This window comes from Hordeum vulgare, chromosome 3H (assembly GCF_904849725.1).
Source record: "Hordeum vulgare subsp. vulgare chromosome 3H, MorexV3_pseudomolecules_assembly, whole genome shotgun sequence".
NCBI lineage: Eukaryota > Viridiplantae > Streptophyta > Magnoliopsida > Poales > Poaceae > Hordeum > Hordeum vulgare.
This window is the reverse complement of record NC_058520.1, coordinates 336,778,980-336,797,085: the sequence shown is the minus strand read 5'-3', so window position 1 is coordinate 336,797,085 and position 18,106 is coordinate 336,778,980. Positions and strand designations below refer to the sequence as shown.

The following is an 18,106-nucleotide window of genomic DNA, read 5'->3' as shown; positions in this document are numbered from 1 at the left end:
ATCTTTTTGTTTCATTTTGTTCATACTTGAGTCATAGGAGCATCGTACTGTTAAAGGGGGTCGAGGTTAAACTATGGAACGAATTTCCTCATGATGTTCAACCCAAACCTACATCTACAAAAGCCTCAAAGTGAGAAACATGAGAGACATGAGGAGTTTCATAGTTGAAAGTTCTGACCGTTGCCGCGCCTCGCGCCACCTGTCCCAGATCTTATCCACCCAGAAGTCATATTATTAAAGGGCATTTATGTCAAATCATGTCGGAAGCTCCCTGGCTATAAATAACCACCCCCACAACCACTAGTTGGTCGGCTGCTCTCAGAGAAACTGACACCAGTCATTTAGAGAAACACAAATTCCTCAGAGCCTTTGAGTGAAAATCATCAAGTGAGGAAATATCCCAAACACCCAAACCCAAACCAAAACCCAAGTGATTGAGCATCACTCGAGAAGTTATTCCTGTGTGGAACCTATGCTTGTTACCTTTGAGGACCATGCATCCTCCAGACGGCTAGGCATCATGGTCCAGAGCATCCAGCTGTCAATTGTGGATCGCCGGGTGACCGAGTTTGTGAGGGTTTTGAAGTCTGTCCTGAAGACTTACCACAAGTGTTGGGTGAGGACTGTCTGTCCTTATCTCAAGGAGAATACGGTAGGGACTGTGTGTCCTTTGGTTTCAATACCAAGCCGCTCCAAACCAGACGTACAACTGTCACAACAGTTGGAACTGGGTCATCAACAACTGTCTTCATCGACCTACTGGTTCTATTTCCTCAACTCTCTCATCTCCTCAATAACATGTTGAATACTTTCACCTATACTATTTGAAGAATATGACTGAAGACTTTCTCTGTATTCCTCACTTCAAATTCTTCACGTGAGTTATTCTTCACCTGCTTATCCTGTACTTGTGACCTGTGCAAATCGAATCTCTGAAATCACGTTGAGTACTTTGATGTAGACGTTTTTGCACTTCTGGCTTTGTACTATTTCCGCTGCACTCAGTTCATAACTGAGGACTTTCCTCACTAGGAATTTCCTCAGTGATGAAATTTTAAAAATCGCCTATTCACCCTCTGATAACCCACACGTATAGGGGATCGCAATAGTTTTCGAGGGTAGAGTATTCAACCCAAATTTGTTGATTTGACACAAGGGGAGCCAAAGAATATTCTCGAGTATTAGAAGTTGAGTTGTCAATTCAACCACACCTGAAAGACTTAGTATCTGCAGCAAAGTTTTAGTAGCAAAGTAGTGTGATAGTAACGGTAGTAGCGGTAACAGTAGCAGTAGTGACAGTAGTAGCGGTAAAGTAACTTAGCAAGGACCAGTATAGGAAACTCTCGTAGGCATTGGATCGGTGATGGATAATTATGTCGGATGACATTCATCATGTAACAGTTATAACATAGGGTGATATGTAACTAGCTCCAGTTCGTCAATGTAATGTAGGCATGTATTCCGTATTTAGTCATACGTGCTTATGGAAAAGAACTTGCATGACATCTATTGTCCATCCCTCCCGTGGCAGCGGGGTCCTAATGGAAACTAAGGGATATTAAGGTCTCCTTTTAATAGACAACCGGAACAAAGCATTAGGACATAGTGAATACATGAACTCCTCATACTATGGTCATCTCCGGGAGAGGTTCCGGCAATTGTCACTCCGGGGTTGCCGGGTCATAACACATAGTAGGTGACTACAACTTGAAACATAAGATCAAGAACACACATATATTGATGAAAACATATTAGGTTAAGATCTGAAATCATGGCACTCGGGCCCTAGTGACAAGCATTAAGCATAGCAAAGTAGTAGCAACATCAATCTTGGAACATAGTGGATACTAGGTATCAAACCCCATCAAAACTAACTCGATTACAAGATAGATCTCATCCAACCCATCACTGTCCAGCAAGCCTACGACGAGATTACTCACGAACGATGAAGAGCATCATGGAATTGGCGATGACGGATGGTTAGTGATGACGACGGCGTCGATTTCCCCTCTCCAGAGCCCAGAACGGACTCCAGATCTGCCCTCTCGAGGAAGAACAGGTGTTGGCGGCGGCTCCGTGTCGTGAAACGCGATGAACTCTTCTCTCTTAATTTTTTCTGGGCGAGAGAGAATATATAGAGCTAGAGTTGGAGGCTACGGAGCTATGAGGGCCTCACAAGCCTGCCAGGTGCGACCTAGGGGGGGCGCCTCCTGGGCTTGTGGGCTCCTGGCTCCGTGTCTCCAGGTAATTCTTGCGCCAATATTTTTTATATATTCCACCAAAAATCCTCGTAAATTTCCAGGTCATTCCGAGAACTTCTATTTCTGCGCAAAAACAACACCATGGCAATTCTGTTGAAAACAGCGTCAGTCCGGGTTAGTTCCATTCAAATCATGCAAATTAGAGTCCAAAACAAGGGAAAAAGAGTTTGCAAAAGTAGATACGATGGAGACGCATCAACCTCCTCTAGTCGATATAACACACTTTCACATGGAAGAATCAAAAATATATAGATACGTTGGTGACATATGTGACACCTTGTTGATTGCGTTGGTTTCCCTCCAAGCTTAAAGGGTGAGGTAGCATAGTGACAACAAGTATTTCCCTCAGTTATGAAACCAAGGTATCAATCCATTAGGAAGATCAACAAGACTATATAAGCGGTACCTACACACAAATAACAAATCCTCGGAACCCAACACATGTAGGGTTGTCAATCCCTCGTGGGTAAAATAAAGCAGTGAAAAGATAGATTGATAGATGCAAATAAAGTGATGCTAAATAAAAAGCAGCAAGATATTTTTGGGTTTTGATAATATAGATATGAAAATAAAAGAGAAAATAAAATGCAAAGTGAATAGTAAAATAGACCTTGCAAATAGATGATGCAAAATAGACCCGAGGCCGTAGGTTTCACTAGTGGATTTTCTCGAGAAAATAGCAAACGGTGGGTAGACAAATTACTGTTGGGCAATTGATAGAAGAGCGAGTATCTATGACGATATCCAAGACAATGATCATGTATATAGTCATCACGTCCAAGACAAGTAGACCGATATCTGCGTGCATATACTACTATTACTCACACATTCACCGTTATCCAACATGCATCGAGTGTATTAAGTTCATGGAGAAACGGAGTAGTGCTTTAAGAACAATGACATGATGTACACAAGATCTATTCATGTAGGAATAGACCCATCATTTTATCCTTAATAGCAATGATACATGCGTGCATGTCTCTTTCACTTAGATTGAGCACCGCAAGATCGAACCCATCACAAAGCAACTCTTCCGATTGCAAGATAAAAAGATCAAGTTGGCCAAACAAAACCCAAATATAGGAGAAGAAATACATCGCTATAATAATCAAGAATGGATATGATTTCATAGATGTGATCATAAACTCACAATTCATCAGATCCCAACAAACACACCGCAAAAGATAGAGTTACATCAAATAGATCTCTAAGAGACCATTGTATTGAGAAACAAAACGAGAGAGAAAGCCATCTAGCTACTACCTACAGATCCGTAGGTCTGATATGAACTACTCACGCATCATCGGAGGAGCACCAATGAGGATGATGAACCCCTCTGTGACCGCGTTCCTCTCCCAAACGAGCTCTAGATTGGAGTTCATGGCTTCTGGAACTTGCAGCGGCTGAAATGATTTTTCGTCCTCTCCTATACGATTTACGGAATATTGGGGCATTTACAGAGCTCAAAGGCAGTGGAGGAGGTGCCCGAGGCCCCCACTACCCACCAGGGCACGCCAGGGTCCGAGAGTGCGCCCTGGTGCCTAGTTGGCCGCCTGGGCCTCCCTTGATGAGCATCCTTGGTCCTCAAGTTTCCTTCTGGTCCAAAAATATCTCCAAAAAGTTTCGTGGCATTTGGACTTCATCTGGTATTGATTTTCTGCGAAGAAAAAAACAACAACTGGCACTAGGAACTATGTCAACAGGTTAGTCCCAAGAAATGATATAAAGTTGCTATAAAATGATTATAAAACATCCAAGAATGATAATATAATAGCATGAAACAATCAAAAATTATAGATACGTTGGAGACATATCATCATCCCCAAGCTTACTCCCTCCTCGTCCTCAAGTAGGTAAATGATAAAAACAGAATTTTTGACGTGGAGTGCTGCCTAACATGTTCATTATATTATTTTCTTTTTAGCATGGACATATGGACTTGTAGATGATTCAAAGCAATACTCTATAATTTTACATGAAAACTTCAATACTCAAGCATGTCATCAAGCAACCAAGTCTTTCAAAATATCAACGCTAAAGAACGCTATCCCTAGCCCATCATGCTCCATCATTGAGCCATTAATGCAACACCCCCAAATAATAACTACATCGAATGCTCAAGTATGATAACATTGTTCCTTAGATTGGTGCTTTATAAGAGAAGATGTATACACAAATTTAAAACAAAAATCGCATAAAGTAAATAGATAGGCCCTTCGCAGAGGGAAGCAGAGATTTGTAGCGATGCTAGGGCTCAGAGAGAAAAATTTAGAGATAAAATATTTTGGTTGGTATGCTTTTCCTGTCAACGAAAATGACTAAGAGTTCCCAATATATTCCATGCTAAACAAATCATAGGTGGTTCCAAACTTAAATTAAAGTTTATTTCTTTTTCAACCATTTTTTCACACTCCATGGCTTGCCGCATCCATGGGTAACGTCCATACCAACACTTTCCAAGGAATTTATTATTTGACAACATAAAATATTTTCTTTGCATTTCGGGACTGGGCATCCCCATTACCTCCATACTCTCGTGCAATGACAAGTGAATAAACACTCATCTTGAGAATAAGCTATTTGATATGGAAGATACAGGCCACCCCACGGTGCTTCATGAGCGGTACGGGCACACAAAACAAAAATATATTTTGAACATTAGAGTTGGCACTTGCAATATTACTTAGAACGCCGTTGAAATACCGCATATAGGTAGGTATGGTGGAATCATTTGGCACAACTTTGGTTTACGATTTGGATATAAAAGCAGTGTTCCCGCTTAGTACAAGTGAAGGCTAGCAAATAGATTGAGAAGCGCCCAACCAAGGAACGAATACCATCATAAGTGAACATTAAACATAACTAACACCGAATAATGCAACACAATTAGGATGTAATTTTATAGCATAATTATTGACTTCATGTGCATGCATACGGAATCACAAATCGTAGCACCAATATTCTTACTAATGCATAATTACTCATCAACATAACTCACATATCACTATCTTCATATCACAAACTATTGCAAAGAATCAATTTTAACATCCAAGGATCTTCATGAAAGCTTTTATTATATCTCCCCTGGATATCTACCACTTTGGTACTAGTTTTATTTAATGAAAATTTCCATTTCAAATAACAAGCTTTCAAACAAAGATAAGTGAAGACGAGTCGTAGCAAGCTACAAGGACTCCATTACACCACGTGACATTTCCCCGTAGGGACACACACAACAGCTAAGAAGGATACATGCCGGTCAACCAATGTGTCCGGAGCAGTAGCGAACTACCAAGGCTCGGTGGAATCACAAAGGGGCATTTCTCTGTATAGAGAGATACTAAGGGCATACGACTAGGTGTCGAATCCCATACATATCACACTGCATCACACGTACGCATGACATACTAGATATGCATAGATACAACAATGGCATCATAGCATAACCATACAACATCACGACATTTATTTAGAAGACTCAGAAGAGTCTTGCATAATATGTTCATACAAGCAGGGGTCACACGACCCGACACTCAAAGTCATAGAAACAGAGTCATACAAACCAATGGAAGCATAAAAGCTGTCTGAGTACATATAGTTGAAAGGATAAGGCATAAAGCCTGACTATCTACAGACCCCTTCTGAAAGGGGCCAGGTCATAGCTGGGACACCAGCTACTCGTCATCATGGATGTTTAGAAAGAACCCACCTGTTGGCTCGTGGGTATCCTCTGCAACAATTATTAAGCAAACATGAGTACAAGAGTAGTTAGTAATACTTTGGAAAACATCTATCTATTCATGCTCAGGTATCAATAAAGGGGGTTGTGGTGTTTCATGCAGCAAGCCAGCTTTGACTCTTGGCTAGACTAAACTACAATTTCAAATAGTTTTAACAACTTTGATAAGTCGTACATGAGTCCACTACCACCACAACAATACACTCTCATGAACTCCTTTCCGTCTCCCTACGGAAATGCCATACATGATACTCACACTTATCTTGATACTTTTATGAGTAGCCATTAAAGTAATCAATGAACAACATATGTCTCCAAGTAGTCCTTATCCACGGACGCGACTATTCGAATAGATAATGACTCTGCAGGGGTGTACTTCTTCACACACGCTCTCGCCACTTATCGCTATGTGCACGTCATGCACCTCGGCAACCTTCAAGCGGAAACCCAGCGAGGGAGTCGACCACGACCATTAACCACGTTAATACCTAGTCCAGGTTTATCGCTATTTTAGAGTAACCCGCATAGAAGTCCGGCCGAGGTTTCCGCCACGGCCACAAACGATGTGCGCAGGGTTCCCAAGCCCACCATCCGGGTGCCACTTGGTACACCGTGCCACTGTCTACCACATCATAGCCCACCTCCAAGGTCAGCACTATGCACGGCCTCCAGCATGACTATAAACACCAGAAACTACTTACAACTCCTCGAACGAGTACTAGGCGATTAATAAGTCGACCGGGGTCATATTTTAGGGCCGAGCATGTGGTAGTAACTTGTCTTGGATTACATACACGGAACCCAGTTCCTAAGGACGGTTCCAATGAAACAACCCGCCATGTACTCCAACATAGTCTTTCATCGGTACCTTTACCAAATCAGGTTCCTCACTTATCCTTTGTCACTAGAACACATTCATCCATTCATGTTCATCACCCAAATGAAATAGACCTGACACTACTCTAGGCATAGCAAGCATAGCAGGAAATAGCACAACATGGCTCAAGCAACTACCAGGTATGCTAGGTTGCAAGGTTTGGCTATTTACTGTGACAATGATAGGTCATGCAAAGGAATAGGTTCAGCTACCGAAGTAAAGAATTTGAAATATTTTGTCCTAATGCAATAAGTGGGAGCAGGAGCAAGAAGATGGGATTATATCGGGATGATCAAAAGGGTGCTTGCCTTATTGCTCAGCAGAGGGATTAAATCCGCCAAACGGGTATTCGGACGTATCCGGAAGGGAAGAGCCTACCGAAATAATAAAAATCAAGCAATAACTTCATATGCAACAATATGATGCATGAGCATGGCATGAAATGAATTGTAACATGAGTTGATGTGGCTATCAAACTTTTAGGATGATGCTGATTTGAATTCAAATTCAAGTATTAATTGAAATAATATATTTATCATATTCATTTAATTGATTTGACCTGGTGCTGTTTCATAACTTTTTTTTTCATGCATGAAAGTAGCACCATTGTGTTCATTGAATTTTTTTGATCAATTTGCATATATTATTTGTCAAATTTGGAGTTATAAACAATTTTCTATGAATTTCCAAAGTTTTAGCATTTGTGGAATTATATTAAATAAGAAATATAGTTACTACATCAGCATGACATGAGCAGGTCCAACTGGCCGTTGAAAGTCAAACCTAACCAGTGGGACCCACTCGTGAGTGACTCAGGCCAGATTTTAGTTAATCTTTAAGTTAATTAGTTAATTAAGAGGGGCTGGCCCACATGTCAGTGTCTATTTAGGGATTTAGTTAACTAATTATTTTTATTAAGCTAAACTTAATTAGCCAGGGGGCTGATCCCACTTGCCAGTGACTCTGGGGAGTCAACCCCACCGGCGATGAGGTGGATCTCACCGGCGATGAGGCTCCGGCGACCACAAGGACGGCAGAGGGCATCGGGTTTTCATCTCCGGCGACCAAAAGGACGGCGGAGTGGCTCAAACGATCGGTCACTCGATCACGAGCAAGATGGAGCAAGTCTCGGGGACTGAGGTGACCGGAATTGACGCCGGCGACGAGCTCGGCGGCTGTCGGAGCTCAGCCATCGTCGAGGTCATCGAAACCGAGTGCAAATCGTGCAGGGTTGGGATCCTAGAACATCTACGCGGCGAGCTGGAGCTGATGGAGGCCTTAGATGGACCAGCCAATCACCATAGGGTCACCGGCGACGAGCTGCAATGGCGGACCTTGTCAGGATCCTGTGGAATCAGATGCTAGGGCACGGGATCGAGGGGGAAACAAGGGGGAAAGCACCCTGAGTTCACACGGAGTGTAGAGACGTTGTAAGAGGGCTCGGGGATGGCCTAGAGAGGGAGAACGGCGACGGTGAACGGCGGTGATCCGAGGAAGAAGATGATGGCGTCGGGGCGATGGACGACTTGAGAGCTTGCGTGGCTTGCTGGATAGCTTCAGGGAGTCATGGCGAGTCTTCTGCGCGGCTCAGGTGAGAGAGAGAGAGGGGTTGGAGCGACGGCGAGCTCGAGCTCGAGCTCGGCTCTAATGGCGGCCGAGAGGGACATGGAGGAGAGCACGAATAGGGAGAGGATGAGGACGGGAATGGGTTCCTGGGAGGATTATCTCCCTTGCCAGCGTGATGGAGGGGCGAGGAAGGCACGCAGGTGCGTCGCCTCGCCGGAACGAGCGGCGGCCACCTCATGCTGCTCGCTGGCACGAGGTAGACGATAGGAGGGGGAGTTGTGCTGGGCCTGAGCGACACGTAACTCTCTTCCACTTTTTTTTCATTTCTATTTCTGTTTTATTCTTTCTGATATTTGATTCATTTTATTTTTGGCTCCTAACTACTTCTAAAATAGGGGAAACAAAGTTGGGCTGTTATTTGAAATATTTCCGAACCCTCATAAAGTTTTCAACATTTTATGAAACTCTGAAATATTTAAAATCACATATTTGGGTGATTTCAGTATCTTTATGAATAAAATAAAATATCAGCACAATCTTGCTATTCATAAAAGGGTTAGCTAGGGATGTGACAACTCACCCCCACTCAAAAGAATCTCGTCCCGAGATTTGGAAGTCGTCGGGAATAGCGCGGGATACTCAAATCGAAGATGGTCCTCTCTTTCCCATGTTGCCTCTTTTTCAGAATGGTTTGACCATTCAACTTTAAGAAACTTGAGGTTTCTGCGTCGAGTGGTACGCTCGGCTTGATCAAGAATACGGACAGGGTATTCTCGGTATGAAAGGTTATCTTGGAGATCAAGCGTTTCGTGGTCCACTTCACAGATAGGATCCGAAAAGCAACGTCTGAGTTGCGAGACGTGGAAAACATCATGAACCTTGGAAAGATGCGTAGGAAGTTCCAACTGGTAGGCAACTTCTCCTCGTTTGGCAAGAATGCGAAAAGGACCAATGTAACGAGGAGCCAATTTTCCCTTGATACCGAAACGATGAGGACCCTTCAAAGGTGTAACCCGAAGGTAAGCCTTCTCGTCAACTTCAAAGGTCATAGTCTTATCATGACGATCATATTGGCTCCTTTGACGAGACTGGGCGGTTTTCAACTTTTCACGAATAATGCGAACTTGCTCTTATGCTTCCTGGATCATACCCGGACCAAAGAGTTGCCTCTCTACGGTTTCTGACCAATGAAGAGGTGTTCGACATCTTCGTCCATAGAGAACTTCAAAAGGGGCTTTGCCCAAGCTTGATAGATAACTATTGTTATAAGAAAATTCGGCGAATGGAAGGCACTTCTCCGAATTCATACCAAACCATATAACACAAGCTGGGAACATATTCTCTAGAATTTGATTCACTCTTTCTACTTGACCACTTGATTGCGGATGGAAAGCGGTGCTAAAAGATAGGTGAGTCCCCATGGCATTCTGAAAACTTTCCTAGAAGCGAGAAGTAAAAATACTCCCACGATCCGAGTTAATCTCCACAGGAACACCATGAAGAGACACTATTCGAGAGATATATAACTGTGCTAGCTGGCTAGCTATTATACTCTCATGAACTGGAAGAAAATGAGCTACTTTGGAAAGACGGTCAATGACCACAAAGATAGCATTATTTCCTTTCTTGGTCTTGGGAAATCCAGTGATGAAATCCATACTGACTTTATCCCATTTCCATTCAGGAATAGCTAAAGGTTGAAGGGTGCCAGCAGGCCATTAATGTTCTGCCTTAATTCGATGACAAACGTCGCAGTTAGCAATGAACTGAGCAATTTCTCTCTTCATCATAGTCCACCAAAACCTCTGGCGTAGGTCCTGATACATCTTAGTACTACCAGGATGAATTGTGAGAGGAGAATCATGAGCCTCCTTAAGGATCAACTGCCTCAGATGTGGATTCTTAGGAACACTAATCGGTTCTGGAAAAACACAACATCTTGATCATTCATGGAGAATTCTTTAGTGTTTCCGCTAATGATATTCTCCTTGATATGTGATATACCCTTATCACGCCTTTGGCCAGCTATGATTTGATCCCTAAGAGTAGGTTTCGCCACCAGGGTAGAAAGGAATCCTTGAGGAACAATGTGGAGGTTTAACTTCCAAAATTCCTCATAGAGATGTGGTTGACCTCGTTGTAGCATCAGATTGTTACAATAAGATTTACGACTTAGTGCATCAGCCATAACATTGGCCTTCCCCGGGGTGTAAGTTATCCCTAAGTCATAATATGAGATCAACTCAACCCACCGTATTTGCCTGAGATTCAAATCTAGCTGGGTGAAGATATATTTCAGACTTTGGTGATCAGTGAATATTTCGCAACGATTACCAAGAAGGTAATGTCGCCAGGTTTTAAGTGCATGGACTACAGCTGCAAGCTCAAGATCATGTGTGGGATAATTATCCTCATGTGGACGCAACTGTTGAGATGCATATGCAATCACATGACGATCCTGCATGAGAATGCAACCTAATCCTTGTCGTGAGGTGTCGCAATAGATAACAAAGTCCTTAGAAAAATCTGGTGGTAGCAACACAGGTGCGGAAGTCAGGCGACTTTTCAGTTCATGAAAGCTACATTCACACTGGGTGTCCACTCGAACTTTTTTATCTTTCTTGAGGAGTTTAGTTAGATACTTTGCAACTTTGGTGAAATTCTCGACAAAGCTATGCTACTGCAACAAAAGACCTTCCAACGGCGCTAGAAATAAGCGTGTTGACGGGAGACTATGCTTGTCTTGATACTCCTCAGCAACGGCGCCCGGAATCCTTCTGCTACGGCTACGCCTTTAGGGACTTACTTGGAAAATATGCAAAGGATTCCCCCGTGGCCTTGGAGCCTTGCGTTGGTGTTCCCTCGAAGCGGAAAGGGTGATGTAGCACAACAGTGGTAAGTATTTCCCTCAGTTTTGAGAACCAAGGTATCGATCCAGTGAAGGATTGCGTCAAGTCACAAGTACCTGCACAAACACAAAGAGCTTGCACCCAACGCTATGAAGGGGTTGTCAATCCCTTATAGATTGCTTGTAAAGTGAGAACTGCAAGCAAAAAGGAAACAAAGTAAAGTAAAAGTGAAAGTGGAAACGATAGTTGTGAATAGACCCGGGGGCCGTAGTGTTCACTAGTGGCTTCTCTCATGAAAGCAAGTAGACGGTGGGTGAACGAATTACTGTCGAGCAATTGATAGAACTGCGCAAAGTCGTGACGTTATCTAAGGCAATGATTATATCTATAGGCATCACGTCCAAAACAAGTAGACCGATACTTTCTGCATCTGCTACTACTAGTTGAATGCCCGTACGTTGTCACGGGCCAACAAATAGATCTGTCGCAAGCCCATTTCACATTGATGCTTTAGTCATTCTGCCATTTGTTACCATGCTATAAATTAGCTTTCTCCTAGTTCATAAAATTGTCCTACTCATTCACATCGTCCCTAACATACAAGCTTATATCCATCATCCCGAACCTATGGACTAACAAATGAATATATCATGAGTAGCTCGGCATTAGCTATTCATACATTACATCACTGCCTTCTGCCCAAGTTGCAAATTGTTATAGCCATTTCCATCGTACCTACTTCTAATGGATTGCAGCATTTGTCATCTTTTTTTCACAAAAGCATTTGTCATCCACTCCCTCAAAGTTATGACAAAGTCAACAATTCCTAAAACAATTTAGCAATGTCATACATCACAATCCCAAAGTCCTCTCCCTATCTTAGCCTTGCATGAGAGCTCATAGTTTCACTCGTATGAACCCTCCTACCTCAAGATTAGACTAAAGACATTGATGATGAGAATTATGTATTTATCCACAACATAGTTAATTAAAATATAAGAACTGTGATTGCCTTTGCAGTAAAATAACACACCAAATAATTTGCCTACATGTCGCACTTGGGTCCCATTTATCAGCGTGGAGAAATACATGACTCTGAACTAAAAAAAACTATCTCACACTATGACATATGGGTCCCCCTTGTCAGCAAATGAGAGAAAAGGAAAGAAAAAGGTAAAGACAGTAGTTATTGTCCAATCAGGAGATATGACGCTTCCATACTCAACCATGGTAAAAAACAATAGTAAAACGTTTTGCACCGAGTAGATCAGCAAACAAGGGCAAGTCTGTAGCCATTCACCTTGTGCATTTCAAATTCAAACAGTTTTTGTGTGGCACGATCTTCATTATTACAAGGAATCCTATAGCACGCGGAGGTCTACACTGCCTCCGGAAACAATGATCCCTATCTTGCTGCTCTCATGCCAAGGAGAGCTCTGCTTGAACTCGTCGGAGAGGGTAGCGGCAAGGCCAATGGCTCCCGCTAGGCTCCACGGCCACCTTCAGCGTCTCTTAGCACATCTTCATGGCGTTCACAATGGCATTGTCATCCACGACGATGACATCGTCCACCAAGTCCCTCACCACCGACCTAGAAATTTAAATTTAAAGAATAAATGTAAGAAAGATTTGAAGACATATGGTTGTTCTGTACACTCGCATAAGCATTAACAGTATTGCAAAACATATCAGGACATTCATGTCAAATAGATTTTAGAGAAATAAACTATCCAGTTATCATTGATGTTCACATGAAAAATCTTTAAAAGAAGTGGAAAAAGGTGAGCATTTTAGTACGATTCCAGGACAGCAATGCACATGCAGTAAATGATTGAATATATTTGCTTTACCATGTCAAGTCACCGAGAAAAGCTCGTAGTCCATCAACAATGGTGTTGGTCGCAGGCAGTTTGATGATTCTTCCAGCAGCCTTCGACTGGGCTAAATCATTAGCACCCTTCGGCTCTGCTGCCAGAATACGTATCGAGGGGTTTATGGCATTTGCAGCCAGTGCCACACCATAAATTAAACCACCACCTGTAGTTCAACCAAAAATATTTGTCAAGTGACAAATTAGAACAGACTTCCTCATAGAAAAAGGACTATTTACAACAGGGATAAACTAAGAGAGTACATACCACTAATTGGAACAATTATTGTGTCGATCTTTGGGACTTGCTCCAAAAGTTCAAGGCATACTGTACCCTGACCACTAAGAAAATATCAAACAAAATGTATCAGGCTTTTTGTGGAAAAAATGATTGATACTCTTTTAGAGTAAAACGGTAAAACAATAAAATGCAGAAGGTTGTGTTGCTGGTTGAAACGAGTAAAGATTCATGAAATCGTAAATTTTAGATAAAGACACTGCTAATATGATGGCGTGCCACTAATCTAGTAACTCCAAAGGGCTAAGTAAGTAATCATATTTTGTTGATTGCAAGCATGCCATCGACCATATGACTGACGTGACTACATGAGCAAACACGTTCTTGTTCTTTTGGCATAGCGAGTGCAAATATAAAAGCACTATATCAAATAGAAAGCTGAAAGAAATTGCAAAAATAGAATAACTTACACAAGCAAGTTAGAGCCTATGCCTACAACGCCTAGACGCTCTCAGGCGTTAATTATCGAACATCAAATCAACTACATATGAACTGAAGCATCCGGTGCTAACTCTGGCAGCGGTGGCTACATGGCGCCGGGAAATTATCTCTGGGGTAGAGAAACGGCTAGAATTCAGATCCTAGCACCGATCCTTAGCGCCTCCATTGTAGATGCCCTAAACTACATAATCTATAGCCCTTATAGAAGCCTAGTAAATAATCACAATCACTATGAGCTATATGTATGACAAAGCATAATTTATAGTAGTAAGAAGATGTCTTCATTCAATACATGGATTGGTCATAACAGGTCACATGGATTGGTCATAACAGGTCACATTGTGATAGCCTATAATTTGAACTGAAATCTTTGCTTCCACTTAAGTGTAAGCACAAGGGCATATACCATATAATGGTTATTCATCGGATGTAAGTCCGCATCCTATATATTAGCCATATACTACAGTTTTTTCTGCTAATGTACAATATATCAAGGTCCTTCTGACGAAAATATTATGCAGTTGTCTTTGATCAGTAGAAGTTACAAACAACAACATCAGAAGCAACCAAGCAACCATGAACAAACACGAGAAAAGAACTCACGTAATTTGGACTTGTTGTTCGCTTCATGCTTTGGTCCTGCCTGTGAATAAGAATCGTAAACTCAGTAGGGCAATTTCCACAAGAACCTGTGGTGCCATGCACCAATCAAGAAATAGACAGGCTACAAAAATTGTAATGAACAAGGGTAGCCAAGATTTATATTGAAAGGAGAATTCCAGTCTACATCAAACAAAGCCTTTATTTAACAGAAAATAAGATCAAAGCATTTATGATGGTAGGAGGATTCCATATGGTTGGCCTCATCAGATATAGAGGCATGGGGCCGTGGTCGACGAAGATGTGACCATGAAGACAAAGACCGTTGGACTACTATAACGCAGGGCAACAATGAAAGGGAGGATGACCAGTGTGCACGTCGCCGTCGCCGCCGTTGTTGTAGCCCTCCATCATAGGCTTCGGTAGATAAGTTGCATGCTAGAACTTTTAATCAACGAAACATACTCCATGCTGCTGACGCTCCTTCAATACCAGCAGAAGCAAGCACCCACAGCTCTGCTTACGATGGTGACAACGACATGCACGGGGAGGACAGGTGGTGGTGCCGCCTATGGCGTTGTCTAGCCAGGGATGTATAGGTCGCTCCTCGGCAACGACTTGTAAGGCAACCTAGTATGGTTTCTCATACTTGTGCAAGAATTCATAGACAAATGCTAATAATCAAGGAAATTTTAGAACTAAATACCTTGAGGCGAACAATCAATCAAGCACAAACACATATTAGGAGATAGTAGGAGCACGCCAAATTTTGCAATCATGCATTAGATTCACCTCATTATACATGTTTTCTTCTCCCTATTGTTCATCACAGAAAACTGCACATGGATTTATAGTGACACAACCCAAACCAGTGAAAACCATTAACTTTTTGCAAAGAGCCCAAAAAGGCCAAGATAGATTTCTAAATTGTAGAATCTACTTTCAAAGTAACCAATGGAGGAACAAACACACATCGGTGTTCAGTGTATATGTGTGATCATACACGCTAGTTCACCGTTGCCACGGCAAGATGAACGTCGGACACGACAGCTTACGGACAAACCTGGAAAATAATTTAGAAACACGAGTGTAAGATAATATACATGCGTAAATGAAACTAAAACTGCCCTTAGGAATTTTTTTTCAATCATAGGAAGTGTCGTTATGTTCTCCAAGATAATTGCTATCAATCAGTCCGATGAATCAGTCAATCTTTAGATGCTCCAGATTGCAGACCAGTGGTCATATTTGGATGCTCCAAATCCCAGACCGACAAGAGTACCAAAAGTGGACAAAGGAGTCAAAGACCTTGGAAATGAGTATGCGAGGCCGATCAAAACTAGCCGTGATGGCTCTTGCTCCCAATATTCGTTATCTGAAATTGAACAAGCAATTAACATTCATAAACAGTACACAAAGGTGTTCTAGTATCAGTTGAGAAATTGTCAAACATTCATAAACACTACATAAGGGTCAACACCGGACGAAGATGTGGATTAAATTTGAAGAAGGTAAAGTAACGGCCATACACTTAAAAATTGCAGGGCGGGTGCAGCTTCAAGGATAAACAGGGTCCAGCTCAGATCACACTAAGGGAAGACACCCAAAAGAGACACACCAGTCAGGTTTCTGAATATAGCAGTGAGCTGCTTGGGATGTTCCGGTTGAATCCAAATCTGTAGCAAGTATAATAACACTATAGACAGCTAACGTTAGCAAAGGAGAAGAATAACATACGATATTTAATGCAAGTTAAACTCATGAAACAAATAGATAATTAACTTAATTACAATTTGGCTTGCAAAATGGAGATGCAATTTCCACGGGTTTGTTACACTCGTTGACAAGCACTCATTGAGCAGGAATGGTGCCTGCCACACCTTGGCCTGACAAGTGAAGGTCACATCACAAAGCTCTGGAACATAGCCAAACCGCACCGGAGGGTTCTCGAAGCGCCAACAAAAGGACGTCACTTGCCTAAGCTTGGGGACAGAAACGAGCTCGATCCACTTGCGCCCAAAGTTGATGAACTTGAGCTCCTGGAGCCCTGAGCACGGCGTATCGATCTTGAGCACGGAGTGCTCAACCATCCAGCGGGAGCTCAGGGTGAGCTGCTTGAGCCCATCACAAGCGTTAATGAGGTCGGTGATGTCGGAGTCCCCGAATGCAAGGCCCTTGAGGTATAGCCTTGTGAGCCAGCGGAAGGCGACCTGGTAGGCGCGGGAGAAGGACATGAATTGGTGTCCAAACACGGCGATCAGCGGGACAGTGTATTGTGCGGGCGGCTGAGATATTTGTAAGGCGAGGCCACTAGTATTTCCACGGCTGACGACATCCGATGGAGCTCAGGTGAGGGTAAAATAGGAAGAAGCTGAGGTCGAGGGTCTTGATGGAACGACTTCGCTGGCAGTCGCAGTCGCGCTCAGCCGGAGGACACACAAACAACAAAGCGCTCGTGAACGCGTCCATGGTGTCGAGCACAGTGGCGCCATGGAAATGGCGGGCATCGAGTTCCAGGCGCGAGAGCCGGTGGGGGAGGTGCCGCCAGCGCGTGGAGACTGCGCCGACACGGACCGCGTCGCGCACGTCCAGGCGCTCGAGGATTGCGAGGAGGAGGTCGTCGGTGAGCGCGCTGATTATGTCCTCATCTTGGGCGACGTTGCGCTTGAGCGGCGGCGACTCCATGGTCGGGATTGGGAGGCCGGTTGATGGACTGAAACCCTAGTTAGAACAAATCAAACTCCGGGGAAGCCTCTGCTTCCCACCTCCGGCGTGGATCTGGACTGGACTGGGCGCGTGGCCAGATGGATGGATGGATCCAACTCCGGCCGCCGCCGCCTCCTCCTCCTCCTCCTCTTGGATCCACCTCCGGCGCGCAGCTGCTAGCGACTGGGATGCATGATCAGATTGGATTTGGTGGTTGGTTGGATCGTTGGAGCATTGGATCGGTGTTGGACTAGATTTGTGGGAGTGCGTGGATTGTTCCTCTCGGCGGATGGAATGGGGAGGATTTTTCCTCTCCGTGGCGGCTGGATTGGATTTGATTGGACCGATGAGTGGGACGACATGATTGGACTAATGAGTGGGACGATAGGGGAGGAGGGCACCGAAGGCAGACGGCGGCGGCGAGAGAGAGATAAAGAGAGAGATGTGATCGGGAGGTAGAGGTTGCACGAGGCCAGGCATAACGGGTGTTCGTGGGTGGTGGTTTTTCTTCCTTTTTCGGTTTTCTTTAGAGCGGGACTCGAGGCCTAGTGAGTCGTGCTGGAATTGAGGGTTTTTTATTGAACTAATCGGCTGGTTTATCGCCTCGTTTATGGAGGGATTGAAAAAATCGGTGGAAGGGTGGAAAGGCTAGCGGTAGGAGGGGATCGCTCGAGGTCGAACCATCACGACGACGGCAGATTCCCCTTTAATAGTAGAGATTACTCCACACGTCGACCGCTATCCAGCATGCATCAAGTGTATGAAGTTCATGAGAACATAGTAACGCCTTAAGCAAGATGGCATGATGTATATGGACAATCTCATATCTACGATAAAAGCCCATCTTGTTACCATTGATGGCAACAACACGATGCGTGCCTTGCTGCCCCTTCTGTCAC

At 43.5% G+C, this 18,106-nt stretch overlaps 2 pseudogenes; both read right to left on the bottom strand.

Annotated features, from left to right (window-relative positions):
* Positions 1–12,641: 12,641 nt before the first annotated feature.
* On the bottom strand, positions 12,642–14,912 carry LOC123441744 (annotated as a pseudogene).
* A 928-nt stretch (positions 14,913–15,840) lies between these two features.
* On the bottom strand, positions 15,841–17,215 carry LOC123441743 (annotated as a pseudogene).
* Between the last annotated feature and the right edge of the window lie 891 nt (positions 17,216–18,106).